This window comes from Panthera uncia, chromosome B1 (assembly GCF_023721935.1).
Source record: "Panthera uncia isolate 11264 chromosome B1, Puncia_PCG_1.0, whole genome shotgun sequence".
NCBI lineage: Eukaryota > Metazoa > Chordata > Mammalia > Carnivora > Felidae > Panthera > Panthera uncia.
Genome location: NC_064811.1, coordinates 113591913 through 113608115, shown reverse-complemented (window position 1 = coordinate 113608115; position 16203 = coordinate 113591913). Strand labels below are relative to the sequence as shown.

Sequence of the window (16203 nt, the reverse complement as noted above, 5' to 3'; positions counted from 1 at the left end):
TCGGCATTTTAACAATATTTGTTCTTCCTATCCAGGAGCATTAAATCTTTTTCCATTTTTTTGGGCCTTCAATTTCTTTCATAAACTTTCTATAGATTTCGGCATATAGATTTTTCACCTCTTTGGTTATATTTATTCTTAGGTAGTTTATCGTTTTTGGTGCAATTGTTAATGGGGTCGATTCTGTGATTTCTCTTTCTGTTGCTTCATTGATGATGTATAGAATTTCAACCAACTTCTGTGCGTTGATTTTATATCCGGCAACTCTGCTGAATTCATGAATCAGTTCTAGCAGTTTTTTGGTGGAATCTTTTGGGTTTTCCATATAGAGTATCATGTCATCTGTGAAGAGTGAAAGTTTGACCTCTTCCTGGCCGATTTGGATGCCTTTTATTTCTTTGTCTTCTCTGATTGCAGAGGCTAAGACTTCCAATACTATGTTGAATAACAGTGGTGACCGTGGACATCCCTGTCTTGTTCCTGACCTTAGGGGGAAAGCTCTGTTTTTCCCCACGAGGAGAATATTAGCATTGTGTCTTTTGTATATGGATTTTATGATCTTGAGGTATGATCCTTCTATCCCTACTTTCTTGAGGGTTTTTATCAAGAAAGGATGTTGTATTTTGTCAAATGCTTTTTCTGCATCTATTGAGAGGATCATATGGTTCTTGTCCTTTCTTTTGTTGATGTGATGAATCACGTTAATTGTTTTGCAGATATTGAACCAGCCCTGCATACCAGGTATAAATCCCATTTGGTTTAGGTGAATAATTTTTTTTAATGTATTGTTGGATCCAGTTGGCTAATATCTTGTTGAGTATTTTTGCATTCATGTTCATCAGGGAAATTGGTCTATAGTTCTACTTTTTGGTGTGGTCTCTGTCTGGTTTTGGAATCAAGGTAATGCTTGCTTCATAGAAAGAGTTTGGAAGTTTTCCTTCCATTTCTATTTTTTGGAACAGCTTCAAGAGAATAGGTGTTCACTCTTTCTTAAATGTTTGGTAGACTTGCCCTGGAAAGCCATCTGGCCCTGGACTCTTGTTTTTTGGCACATTTTTGATTACTAATTCAATTTCCTTACTGGTTATGGGTCTGTTCAAATTTTCTATGTCAAACTGTTTCAGTTTTGGTAGTGTATATGTTTCTAGGAATTTGTCCATTTCTTCCAGATTGTCCATTTTATTGGCACAAAAATTGCTCACAATATTCTCTTATTATTGTTTTTATTTCTGCTGTATTGGTTGTGATCTCTCCTCTTTCATTCTTAATTTTATTTATTTGGGTCCTTTCCTTTTTCTTTTTGATCAAACTGGCTAGCGGTTTATCAATTTTATTAACTCTTTAAAAGAACCAGCTTCTGGTTTCATTGATCTGTTCTACTGTTTTTGTTTTTTTTTTTTTGGGGGGGGGTACGATAGTATTAATTTCTGCTTTAATCTTTATTGTTTCCTGTATTCTGCTGATTTGGGGTTTTATTTGCTGTGTTTTTCCCCAGCTCTTTAGGTATAAGGTTAGGTTGTGTATCTGAGATCTTTCTTCCTTCTTTAGGAAGGCCTGGATTGCTATATACTTTCCTCTTATGACCACCTTTGCTGCATCCCAGAGATTTTGGGTTGTGGTGTCATCATTTTCATTGGCTTCCATGAACTTTTTAATACCCTCTTTAACCTCTTGGTTAGCCCATTCATTCTTTAGTAGGATGTTCTTCAGTCTCCAAGTATTTCTTACCTTTCCAAATTTTTTCCTTGTGGTTGATTTCGAGTTTCATAGCGCTGTGGTCTGAAAATATGCATGGTATGATCTTGATCTTTTTGTACTTGTTGAGGGCTAATTTGTGTCCCAGTATGTGGTCTATTCTGGAGAATGTTCCATGTGCACTGGAGAAGAATGTATATTCTGGTGCTTTAGGATGAAATGTTCTGAATATATCTGTGAAGTCCATCTGGTCCAGTGTGTCATTCAAAGGCATTGTTTCCTTATTGATTTTCTGTTTAGATGATCTGTCCATTGCTGTGAGTGGGGTGTTGGAGTCCCCTACTATTATAGTATTACTATCGATGAGTTCTTTATGTTTGTGATTAAGTTTCTTTATGTTGTGATTTATATATTTGGGTACTCCCACATTTGGCACATAAATATTTACAATTGTTAGGTCCTCTTGGTGGATAGACCCCTTAATTATGATATAATGTCATTCTTCATCTCTTGATACAGTCTTTATTTTAAAGTCTAGATTGTCTGATATAAGTATGGCTACTCTAGCTTTCTTTTGCTCACCACTAGCATGATGAATGGTTTTGCATCCCCTTACTTTCAATCTGAAGGTGTATTTAGGTCTAAAGTGGGTCTCTAATAAACAGCATATGGATGGATCTTGTTTTCTTATCCATTCTCTTACCCTATGCCTTTTGATTGAAGCATTGAGTCCACTGATGTTTAGAGTGAGTACTGAAAAATATGAATTTATTGCCATTATGTTGCTTGTAGAGTTGGAGTTTCTGGTGGTGTTCTCTGGTCCTTTCTAGTCTTTGTTGCTTTCAGTCTTTATTTATTTGTTTTGTTTTGTTTTGTTTTTTCATCTTTTCTCCCCTCAGAGAGTCCCCCTTAAAATTTCTTGCAGGGCTGGTTTGTGGTCACACACTCCTTTAATTTTTTTTTGTCTGAGAAACTTTTAATCTTTCTTTCTATTTTGAATGACAGCCTTGCTGGATAAAGAATTTTTGGATGCATATTCTTCTGATTCACCACACTGAATATATCCTGCCACTCTTTTCTGGCCTGCCAAGTTTCTGTGGATAGGTCTTATATAAACCTGGTGTGTCTTCCCTTGTAGGTTAGGGACTTTTTTTCCCTTGCTACTTTCATGATTCTCTCCTTGCCTAAGTATTCTGTGAATTTGACTATGATATGCCTTGTTGATGGTCGTTTTTTGTTGAATCTAATGGGAGTCCTCTGTACTTCCTGGATTTTGATGTCTGTGTCTTTCCCCAGGTTAGGAAAGTTTTCCACTATGTTTTTGTCACATAACCCTTCTATCCCTATTTCTGTCTCTTCCTCTTCTGGGACCCCCATGATTCTGATGTTGTTCCTTTTTAATGAGTCACTGATTTCTTTAATTCTTAAATCATGCTCTTTTGCCTTAATCTCCCTCTTTATTTCTGCTTCATTATTCTGCATAAGTTTGTTTTCTATATCGCTGAATCTCTGCTCTAACTCACCTATCCTTGCCACCATGGCATCCATTCAAAATTGCAGCTCAGTTATAGCATTTTTTTTTAATTTCATCCTAACTAGCTTTTACTTCTTTTATCTTCACAGAAAGGGATTCTACTCTATTTTCGACTCTAGATAGTATTCTTATTATCGTGATTCTAAATCCTGGTTCAGACATCTTGCTTGTATCTGTGTTGGTTAAGTCCCTGGCTGTGATTACTTCCTGCTCTTTCTTTTGGGGTAAATTCCTTTACTTCATGATTTTCAAGGGAGAAAATTAATTAGTGAAGTAAAAAAAAAATAATATTGATTCTAGGGAAGATGGTGGCGTAGGAGGACGCTGGGCTCACCGCGTGTCCTGCTGATCACTTAGATTCCACCTACACCTGCCTAAATAACCCAGAAAACTGCCAGAAGACTAGCAGAATGGAGTCTCTGGAGCCAAGCACAGACGAGAGGCCCACGGAAGAGGGTAGGAAGGGCGAAGAGGCGGTGCGCACTGCACGGACTGGCGGGAGGGAGCCGGGGCGAAGGGGCAGCCTGCCAACCAAGCAGAGCCCCCGAGTCTGGCTTGCAAAATTGGAGGGGCTGGATGGAGTGTTTTCCGACAGCAAGCGGGACTTAGCATCTGGGAGGTCATAAGTTAACAGCTCTCCTCGGAGAGCGGGAAGGCTGGAGGACAACGGGAGGGAGAGTTGCTGAGCCCCAGGACAACAGAGCTCAGCTTGGCGGGGAACAAAGGCGCTCGCCAGCGCCATCTCCCTCGCCCATCCCCCAGCCAAAATCCCAAAGGGAACCAGTTCCTGTCAGGGAACTTGCTTGCTTCACGAAAACACCCAACACTGTGCTTCTGCAGAGCCAACCCTCCGGCAGCGGATCTGACTCCCTCCCGCTGCCACAGGGCCCCTCCTGAAGTGGATCACCTAAGGAGAAGCGAGCTAAGCCTGCCCCTCCTGCCCCCGTGCACCTTGCCTACCCACCCCAGCTAATACTCCAGATCTCCAGCACCACAAGCCTGGCAGTGTGCAAGTAGCCCAGACGGGCCTAGCCACCCCACAGTGAATCCCGCCCCTAGGAGAAGGGAAAAGAAGGCACACATCAGTCTGACTGTGGACCAAGAGGTGGGCTGGGCACAGACATCAGGTCTGACTGCGGCCCCACCCACCAGCTCCAGTTATACACCACAGCACAGAGGAAGTGCCCTGCAGGTCCACACCACTCCAGGGACTATCCAAAATGACCAAACAAAAGAATTCCCCTCAAAATAATCTCCAGGAAATAACAACAGCTAATGAACTGATCAAAAAGGATTTAAATAATATAACAGAAAGTGAATTTAGAATAATAGTCATAAAATTAATCGTTGGGCTTGAAAACAGCATAGAGGACAGCAGAGAATCTATTGCTACAGAGATCAAGGGACTAAGGAATAGTCAGGAGGAGCTGAAAAACGCTTTAAATGAGATGCAAAATAAAATGGAAACGACCATGGCTCAGATTGAAGTGGCGGAGGAGAGAATAGGTGAACTAGAAGATAAAATTATGGAAAAAGAGGAAGCTGATAAAAAGAGAGATAAAAAAAATCCAGGAGTATGAGGGGAAAATTAGAGAACTAAGAGATGCACTAAAAAGAAATAATATACGCATAATTGGTATTCCAGAGGAGGAAGAGAGAGGCAAAGGTGCTGAAGGTGTACTTGAAGAAATAATAGCTGAGAACTTCCTTGAACTGGGGAAGGAAAAAGGCATTGAAATCCAAGAGGCACAGAGAACTCCCTTCAGACGTAACTTGAATCGATCTTCTGCATGACATATCATAGTGAAACTGGCAAAATACAAAGATAAAGAGAAAATTCTGAAAGCAGTAAGGGATAAACATGCCCTAACATATAAAGGGAGACCTATAAGACTCCTAACCGATCTCTCTTCTGAAACTTGGCAGGCCAGAAAGGATTGGCAGGAGATCTTCAATGTGATGAGCAGAAAAATTATGCAGCCAAGAATCCTTTATCCAGCAAGTCTGTCATTTAGAATAGAAGGAGAGATAAAGGTCTTCCCAAACAAACAAAAACTGAAGGAATTTGTCACCACTAGACCAGCCCTACAAGAGATCCTAAGGGGGATCCTGTGAGACAAAGTACCAGAGACATCGCTACAAGCATAAAACATGCAGACATCACAATGACTCTAAACCCATATCTTTCTATAATAACTGAATGTAAATGGACTAAATGCGCCAACCAAAAGACATAGGGTATCAGAATGGATAAAAAAACAAGACCCATCTATTTGCTGTCTACAAGAGACTCATTTTAGACCTGAGGACACCTTCAGATTGAGAGTGAAGGGATGGAGAACTATTTATCATGCCACTGGAAGTCAAAAGAAACCTGGAGTAGCCACACTTATATCAGACAAACTAGACTTTAAATAAAGGCTGTAACAAGAGATGAAGAAGGGCATTATATAATAATTACAGGGTCTATCCATCAGGAAGAGCTAACAATTATAAATGTCTATGTGCCGAATATGGGAGCCCCCAAATATATAAAACAATTACTCAGAAACACAAGCAACCTTATTGATAAGAATGTGGTCATTGCAGGGGACTTTAACACCCCACTTACAGAAATGGATAGATCATCTAGACACACAATCAATAAAGAAACAAGGGCCCTGAATGATACATTGGATCAGATGGACTTGACAGATATATTTAGAACTCTGCATCCCAAAGCAACAGAATATACTTTCTTCTCGAGTGCACGTGGAACATTCTCCAAGATAGGTCATATACTGGGTCACAGAACAGCCCTTCATAAGTATACAAGAATTGAAATTATACCATGCATACTTTCAGACCACAATGCTATGAAGCTTGAAATCAACCACAAGAAAAAGTCTGGAAACCTCCAAAAGCATGGAGGTTAAAGAACACCCTACTAAAGAATGAGTGTTCAAACAGGCAATTAGAGAAGAAATTAAAAAATATATGGAAACAAACGAAAATGAAAATACAACAATCCAAATGCTTTGGGATGCAGCGGCAGCAGTCCTGAGAGGAAAATACATTGCAATCCAGGCCTATCTCAAGAAACAAGAAAAATCCCAATTACAAAATCTAACAGCACACCTAAAGGAAATAGAAGCAGAACAGCAAAGGCAGCCTAAACCCAGCAGAAGAAGAGAAATAATAAAGATCAGAGCAGAAATAAACAATATAGAATCTAAAAAACTGTAGAGCATATCAACGAAACCAAGAGTTGGTTTTTTGAAAAAATAAACAAAACTGACAAACCTCTAGCCAGGCTTCTCAAAAGAAAAGGGAGATGACCCAGATAGATAAAATCATGAATGAAAATGGAATTATTACAACCAATCCCTCAGAGATACAAACAATTATCAGGGAATACTATGTAAAATTATATGCCACCAAATTGGACAACCTGGAAGAAATGGACAAATTCCTAAACACCCACACTCTTCCAAAATCAATCAGGAGGAAATAGAAAGCTTGAACAGACCCATAGCCAGGGAAGAAATTGAATCAGTTATCAAAAATCTCCCAGCAAATAAGAGTCCAGGACCAGATGGCTTCCCAGGGGAGTTCTACCAGACGTTTAAAGCAGAGATAATACCTATCCTTCTCAAGCTATTCCAAGAAATCGAAAGGGAAGGAAAACTTCCAGACTCATTCTATGAAGCCAGTATTACTTTGATTCCTAAACCAGACAGAGACCCAGTAAAACAAGAGAACTACAGGCCAATATCCCTGATGAATATGGATGCAAAAATTCTCAATAAGATACTAGCAAATCGAATTCAACAGCATATAAAAAGAATTACTCACCATGATCAAGTGGGATTCATTCCTGGGATGCAGGGCTGGTTCAACATTCGCAAATCAATCAACGTGATACATCACATTAATAAAAGAAAAGATAAGAACCATATGATCCTGTCAATCGATGCAGAAAAGGCATTTGACAAAATTCAGCACCCTTTCTTAATAAAAACCGTTGAGAAAGTCGGGATAGAAGGAACATACTTAAAGATCATAAAAGCCGTTTATGAAAAGCCCACAGCTAACATCATCCTCAATGGGGAAAAACTGAGAACTTTTTCCCTGAGATCAGGAACACGACAGGGATGCCCACTCTCACCGCTGTTGTTTAACATAGTGTTGGAAGTGCTAGCATCAGCAATCAGACAACAAAAGGAAATCAAAGGCATCCAAATTGGCAAAGATGAAGTCAAGCTTTCGCTTTTTGCAGATGAAATGATATTATACATGGAAAATCCGATAGACTCCACCAAAAGTCTGCTAGAACTGATACATGAATTCAGCAAAGTTGCAGGATACAAAATCAATGTACAGAAATCAGTTGCATTCTTATACACTAATGATGAAGCAACAGAAAGACAAATAAAGAAACTGATCCCATTCACAATTGCACCAAGAAGCATAAAATACCTAGGAATAAACCTAACAAAGATGTAAAAGATCTGTATGCTGAAAAATATAGAAAGCTTATGAAGAAAATTGAAGAAGATACAAATAAATGGAAAAACATTCCGTGCTCATGGATTGGAAGAATAAATATTGTCAAAATGTCAATACTACCCAAAGCTATCTACACATTCAATGCAATCCCAATCAAAATTGCACCAGCATTCTTCTCGAAACTAGAACAAGCAATCCTAAAATTCATATGGAACCACAAAAGGCCCCGAATAGCCAAAGTAATTTTGAAGAAGAAGACCAAAGCAGGAGGCATCACAATCCCAGACTTTAGCCTCTACTACAAAGCTGTCATCATCAAGACAGCATGGTATTGGCACAAAAACAGACACATAGACCAATGGAATAGAATAGAAACCCCAGAACTAGACCCACAAACTATGGCCAACTCATCTTTGACAAAGCAGGAAAGAATATCCAATGGAAAAAGGACAGTCTCTTTAACAAATGGGGCTGGGAGAACTGGACAGCAACATGCAGAAGGTTGAAACTAGACCACTTTCTCACACCATTCACAAAAATAAACTCAAGATGGGTAAAGGACCTGAATGTGAGACAGGAAACCATCAAAACCCTAGAGGAGAAAGCAGGAAAAGATCTCTCTGACCTCAGCCGTAGCAATTTCTTACTTGACACATCCCCAAAGGCAAGGGAATTAAAAGCAAAAATGAACTACTGGGACCTCATGAAGATAAAAAGCTTCTGCACAGCAAAGGAAACAACCAACAAAACTAAAAGGCAACCAATGGAATGGGAAAAGATATTTGCAAATGACGTATCGGACAAAGGGCTAGTATCCAAAATCTATAAAGAGCTCACCAAACTCCACACCCGAAAAACAAATAACCCAGTGAAGAAATTGGCCGAAAACATGAATAGACACTTCTCTAAAGAAGACATCCGGATGGCCAACAGGCACATGAAAAGATGCTCAACGTTGCTCCTCATCAGGGAAATACAAATCAAAACCACACTCAGATATCACCTCACGCCAGTCAGAGTGGCCAAAATGAACAAATCAGGAGACTATAGATGCTGGTGAGGATGTGGAGAAACGGGAACCCTCTTGCACTGTTGGTGGGAATGCAAATTGTTGCAGCCACTCTGGAAAACAGTGTGGAGGTTCCTCAGAAAATTAAAAATAGACCTACCCTATGACCCAGCAATAGCACTGCTAGGAATTTACCCAAGGGATACAGGAGTACTGATGCATAGGGGCACTTGTACCCCAATGTTTATAGCAGCACTCTCAACAATAGCCAAATTATGGAAAGAGCCTAAATGTCCATCAACTGATGAATGGATAAAGAAATTGTGGTTTATATACACAATGGAATACTACGTGGCAATGTGAAAGAATGAAATATGGCCTTTTGCAGCAACGTGGATGGAACTGGAGAGTGTGATGCTAAGTGAAATAAGCCATACAGAGAAAGACAGATACTATATGTTTTCACTCTTATGTGGATCCTGAGAAACTTAACAGAAACCCATGGGGGAGGGGAAAAAAAAAAAAAAAAGAGGTTAGAGTGGAAGAGAGCCAAAGCATAAGAGACTCTTAAAAACTGAGAACAAACTGAGGGTTGATGGGGGGTGGGAGGGAGGGGAGGGTGGGTGATGGGTATTGAGGAGGGCACCTTTTGGGATGAGCACTGGGTGTTGTATGGAAACCAATTTGACAATAAATTTCATATATTGAAAAAAATATATTAAAAAATAAAATAAAAAAATATTAAAATAAACACACACACACACACAAGATATAGAATAAATGATGTTAGATCCTAGATGTGTTTGTCCTGGGTGTTGTGAGGGGCTTTATATATTAGAGAAAAAACGGGAAAGAAAAAAAAAAAGGAAAGCATTTGAAATTTTGAAAAAATGAATACACTGAAGTAGTCTAAAATAAAATGATGAAAGTAAGATAGAATTTGAAAATTTTACATATAAGTAAAAAATGTGGTAGAAAGATTAGAGAAAAATAGTTTTAATAAAAACTGAAAATAAAAATGAATTTTTTCTCTTTCTGTATTCAGGAAAACGAAAAGGAGTGAAAAAAGAAAAAAGTAAAAAAAAGAAAGAAAATTGAATAGATGAATGATGAACAGACTGAAATACTACTGAAATTACTTCTTTTCCCCTAGAAGTCAAAGTATGCAGCGCTTTATAGTCCACAAACTAAGCAAGGAGACTTGTGTTCTTGAAGAGAGAGGTTGGCCCAATTGGGCAGGGCTTAGTGTAACAGCTTCGTTCTCCACTAGATGGCGCTGCTTACCTTACTGGGATGGATTGTTGTGGTTCTTGTAGGTGCTTATGCGCATGCACCCATGGGAGAGGTTAAAAGGGCATCACCCAGCTAGGTACCCAATCTCTAGTATCAAACTCTGTTCTCCCTGATCATCAATCGCACACCCGTCCTTTGTTTTCAGCTTCCGTTCACTCCCCACTTTTACACAGTCCGTGACTAAGCCTCAGGCAGCACCTCCCTCCTATGTTTTGTCTCAGATGCGGCTGTTTTTCCCCAATGCCTTACTTCTGAGGGACTGCGGCTTTGGCCCGTTCTGTCCTTCTGCAGGAGGGTCTCACTGAGCAATGGCCGGGTGCCGGCTGCACCCAGGAACGTTTGCAAGTCCATGCTGCTGCCGGTGCCCAGAGACTGCAGCCGGGTGCCAGCCCGCCTCAGAAAAAGTTTGCAAGATACTAGCGTTTCAGGGATTATGGAAAAATAACTTTGTTCCAGCGAATGTGGTTGTTCTCCCTGGTCCACTGGGGCCTTGCCTTTGGGGGACCCACACAGCCTCTACCAAATGTCCTCCCAGCAGGGGAACTGCCTCTCCAGTGTGGCCTGAAGAAGCCCAGGGGATTCACCCTTCCCACTCTGCTCCTGGGGATTCACCCTTCCCACCAAAGCACCACCAGGTATTGAACTACAGAGTTTCAGGCTCTGTGCTCCCCCTGTTTATAGCCTTAATGGAATTTAAACCCTCTCTTTTCTCCTTTCTCCCTTTTTAGCTCAGTCCCTGTGGCTGTTTCCACTTTTCCACTTTCTCTCCAGCTGCTTTTAGGGGGGGTGCTTCTCCCGTATTCTCCCCCGACCCCCTGCTGTCTACATCCTCTCTTTGCAGGCAAAAGCGGCTCGCTGCCCTCTGCGGCTTCTCTCTCCCCCAGTTCACCTCTGCGCGCCACGTACCTGATGAATTCTGTCGTTCAGATTGTGCAGATTTTTGTGTTAGTCCTCAGATCAATTTTCCAGGTGTGCAGGATGGTTTAGTGTTGGTCTGGCTGTATTTCGTGGACACGAGACCCCAAGAAAACTTCAATGCTGTTCCACCATCTTGGCTCCTCTCCCTCTTATTTCTTAATATGGGAATTTAGATTATTTTAGATCACTGATCTTTTCTTATACATACAATGCTATAAATATCCCTATATAAACTGCTGTAGCTGCATTTAACAAATTTTGATAAGTTCTTTCTCCTCTTCATTTAGAAAAAAAAAAATTTAAGTTCTCTTGAGATTTTTTTTCTTTGACCCATGTATTCCAGGAGGCATACCTGAGAGATATGGCAGTTCAGTTTCAGACCACTGTAGTAAAGCAAATATCACAACAAAGTGAGTCAAATAAGTTTTCTGTTTCCCAGCCCATATAGAAGTTATGATTATACTATATTGTAGTCTATTTAGTGTTCAATAGCATTATGTCTAAGAAAAATGTACATACCCTAATTAAAAAACATTTTTTGCTAAAAAATGCTACCCATTATCTGAGCTTTCAATAAGTCATAACCACTGATCATAAATCACTATAACAAATATAATAATAATGAAAAAGTTTGAAATATTGTAAAAATGACTAAATTGGATAGAGAGTCATGAAGAAAGCAGATGTTGGAAAAATGGAACCCACACGCTGGCTTCAGGCAGGGTTGCCACAGACGTTTAATTTGTAAAAAAATGCATTATCTACAAAGTGCAATAAAGTGAAGCTGAATAAAAAGAAGGATTCTGTATTTAGAAGTGTGCTGTTTGGTGTCCACATATTGTGGGCTTTTCCTATTATCTATTATTGATATCTAGTTTAATTCCATTGTGACCTGAGATTAGATGCAGTAGGTTTTCCAGTCTTTTAAATTTGTTCAGTGTGTTTTAGGGTCAAAAATGTAGTCTATATTGCTGAATGTAAAGCTTGAAAAGAATGTGCATGATGATGTTGTAGGATTTAGTCTATACACGTCAAAAACACCCAACTGATTAAGGGTATTGTGTTCAAACGTCCTTCTAAAATTCTTGCTGCCTGATATATCCATTTCTGATAGAGGGTTCTTGAAGTTTGCCGACTATGATAGTGGATTCATCTTTTTTTTTTTTTTTTTTTTTGTAGTTCTATTAGTTTTTGCCTCACACAGTTTGATGCTCTGTTGTTAGTCATATAAACATTAAGAATTGTTACGTCTTCTTGCGTAATTGATCACTTTGTCATTATATAATGCCCTTCTTTTTCCCGAATAATTTCCTTGCTTTGAAATTTGCTTTCTGAAATTAATGTAGCTATTTCTGTTGTCTTTTGATATATATTAGCATAGTATATTTTCTCCATCCACTTTTAATCTGTATGTCTCTTTATATTTAAAATGTTTTTCTTGTTGACTTTATGTAATCGGGTCTTGCTTTTGATTCACCCTGAGGATCTCTACCATTTAAATGGTACATTTAGACCATTGTTTTTCAGTGATTATTGTTATATTTGGGCTCATATTTACCGTATTTGTTATTGTTTTCTATTTGATGCTCTTATACTTTGTTCCTATCTTTATCTTCCACTCTTTCCCTGTCTTTTGTGGTTTTAAATGAGCATTTTGTATGATTCAATTTTTTATCCTCTCTTAGTATATAGTATATTTTTTGTGGGTTTGACCTAGGTTTTGTAATAGATATTTACAGCTAATTTAAGTCCACTTTCAAATGACAGTATACCGGTTCATCAGTACTGTGAGTAATTTATTGTAAAATAAACCTAATTCCTTCTTCTCATTCTTTGTATCATTGCTGACATTCTTTGCACTTATGAAAAAGCATAAGGAACATATAAGCTATATCCATAAGCATACATAATTGAGTGCATTGTTGGTGTTACTACTTTGAAAAATGTATCTGTTGGATCAATTAAGGAGAAGAAAAATAAAAGTTATTTTATCTTCACTTATTCCTCTTTCGATGCCCTTCTTTTATGTATATCTGAGGTTCTGACCTATATTATTTTCATTGTCTCTAAAAAACTTTTGGAATAAAAACTCCACTTTATTGGTTTAGGTTCTGAATTATCTTCCCACAATTAAGTTAATTAGGCACAGTGATTTGTATTTTTTAGAAAACAGTCATCTTTAGGTTACAAATAGGAATGAGTATCATTTGCAAATACAAAGATGATTCCAAATCTCAGCTAACCTCTCTTCAAAACTGCAACCTCTCATGTAGTCTTTGGTGAAAATAAAAACTAAAAACAATTGTTTAAACCTATCGCCGTGCGGGATTCTGGTGTAATCCCTGAAAGAGCAGTAAAGCCATGACTATTGGAAAGTTCAGAATATTAGCAGACCTTGACTTCAAAGTATTTAACAGAGGGCCACACATTTTGTTTTCCTAAGAGGAGTTAGAAATTATAGATGTCATTTAGTAATGCATTGAAATGGGGTGAGTATGACACAGAAACTTCAGGGCACCTCTTCCTGATCTATTATTTTGTATAAGCTTCTCCTACCATAGCATGGTCCTGCTCTCCAGCTGTACAGACAGTCACTGAGCCATACTGGCCTTCTTTCTTCTGTAATCTGTTGGCAGGGAAGTGACCAACCTGCAGCCAGTGGCTCCACATAGTTATCCCCAGGACAGCCATCCACCCCAGTTGTTCAACTTCTCTAAAAGGGGCAATCCAAACTTGGGTTTTCCAACCACGTATTTTTATGCAAACCAGCCAGAATCCATGGCTTCCAAATTAGACAAAATCTGACCTGTGAAACCTTCCTTAAATTCCAAAGCATAAATAACATTTATTGTCAATCCTGCCTCTTCTAGAACTTCTGGCGTAGCATCTGTTGTCTAAATAAAAGTTGATCTTTTGGATCCTGAGACCACTTACACAGAATCCCTCAAAAATGCTCTCCATTTGTAACCCATGGCCAGACCATCTTCCTCTGCCATAATCAACAATGCTGATTCACCATAGGCCAGGAAAAAAGAATCTGCAGCTGTTACTGTGCCACAGGGTTTGATGAATGCAGGTTTTTGTTTGGCAATCTGCTCTAGGGAGAAAAAACTAATGCGATTATCTTTGGCAACTATATCTTTTCTGGGTACTCGGAAGGATACAACATGGGAAAGGAGTCCTTCATCCTGTGTCCTTATGGTCAGGCTGTGGGAACAAAGTACATACTCATCCTATTTCAGTCAGAAAGAGCAAAGACAGGGGTCCATGGCTCACTGGTGGAGAAAGCCACCAGAGGGAGCTCTTAGGCTTTGGTTAGCAAGTTTCTCCAGAGGGCAGGCCTTGTTAAGAACAGACTGCCTGAAGTATTTAGAGTAAGTCCTTCACCTCCCCACCTCTGCCAGAAAACCAAGGGGATTTTTCTCTGGTATTTACTGTGAGAACCTGGTAGAGTTCCTTGAAGTAAATCTTAACAGAGTTGTGGAGGCTTTTCTAATGACTGGTTAAAAGCTGCCCTGGAGCTTTTAACTCTCAGAATTGTCCACACTGAGTCTCCATGAGTTCTTCAATTATGCTTCAGGCTTCCTACCCCTCCCTTCCCACTCAGATTCTCATAGTGGTTTCATCTTGGCATCTCTGGTCAGGTTATCTGGGACTCCTTGTGTTCTGTCTGTCTCTCCAGTTTTTGGGGAAGCGGTTTATCCTGTGTCCTCCCATCTTTTAGGGATCTAAGAAACGTTGTTGATTTTTCAGTCTGTTTAACTTTTTACTTGTTAAGACAGCATGACAACTTTTAAGATCCCTATTTGCAGTACTAGAAACTGGCCCTAAATATGTAATTTTAACATATAATCTCTTGGCTGTGATTTAATGCCTATACCATGTAACAAGATGTACATCCCTCCCTTGCTGGAGACATTGTGGCCCCGCACCAATATCTCCTAAGCCAGGAGTCTAAAGTCATTCTGGGCACTCAATCCTCCTATTTCCTGTCTCACAAGAGAACAGAAAGCACTAGAAGAAATGGGTTTTTAGGGATCTTCTTTTTTGCATCCAGTTGTGAAACAATGACCTAAACTGTTTTCTCCATTTTTATTTTTAGTTTATTTATTTATTTTTGGGAGGGGATGGGTGCAGAGAGAGTGAGAGAGAGGATCCCAAATAGGCTCCAACTTGTCAGTACGGAGACCTACGTGGGGCTTGATCTCATTAACCGTGAAATCATGACCTGATCCGAAATCAAGAGTTGACTGAGCCACACAGGCACCTCTATTGTCTACCCAGAAACTGAGTGTATAAATATCTCTTGTTCCCAGAAGCTCACTGGCAAATAGCTTAATATTGTATGTGTGTGTGTGTATGTGTGCCTGTGTGGGGTGTGGAGTGGAGAGGGTCACAGAGCAGGAAGGTTAAGTTATTCTTGTATTAATAATCCTTAATTTTTTTTTCTTAATGTTTATTTTTGAGAGAGAGAAAGACAGAGGGCAAACTGGGGAGGGGCAGAGAGAGAGAGAGGGAGACATAGAATCCAAAACAGGCTCCAGGCTCTGTCCTGTCAATATAGAGCTTGATGCGGGGCTTGAATTCATGGACTGCGAGATCATGACCTGAGCCAAAGTCAGATGCTTAACCAACTGAGCCACCCAGGTGCCCCTTGTGTTATCAATCCTTATCCTTGGTTTCCAGCTCTCAACCCTTTGCTACTCCTAAAATTACAAATCAGATTAATAATTACTTTTATGACTTCTTTATCTCTCCTATCTGCTTAGAAATAGACTTTTAAAATGCTGAAAGGTTGAACTGCTTCATATCGGGGGCTAGACAAAGGAGAAAAGAGAAATTCTGAGCCTTTTTGTGAAGTCAGACCTAATGTTTCTGTGATTTTACAAAGGTTAAAACCTACAGTCTCTAAGTAACGATGCCGCAGAACATTGTCACCAGACCTCTATCCTGGTCCACTATTCAGTTGTCCCAAAATGTACTAAAACTGGTTAGTATCAGGTACCAATTACTGAAGAAATTTTTTTCATTAAAGAATGGGTAAATAGTTTAGTCTGTCTACTTACAAAAATGTCAGAATGATGGTAAATAGATATAATGTCACTATCTATTATTTAGAACAATCATTCATTTAATTTTGGTGCTGTAGAATATATTTTTTGTTTGTTTTGTGAAGATTTCATTTTCAACCCAATTTTATTTGCATATTTTGTCTCTTCTCCTAGAGAAATAAAACGTTAGTGTTTCTGCATTATTGATTTGTAAA

At 39.3% G+C, this 16203-nt stretch overlaps 1 pseudogene; it reads right to left on the bottom strand.

The window, feature by feature from the left end:
* Positions 1-13469: 13469 nt before the first annotated feature.
* LOC125923124 (trifunctional enzyme subunit beta, mitochondrial-like) lies at positions 13470-14173 on the bottom strand (annotated as a pseudogene).
* Positions 14174-16203: the final 2030 nt, after the last annotated feature.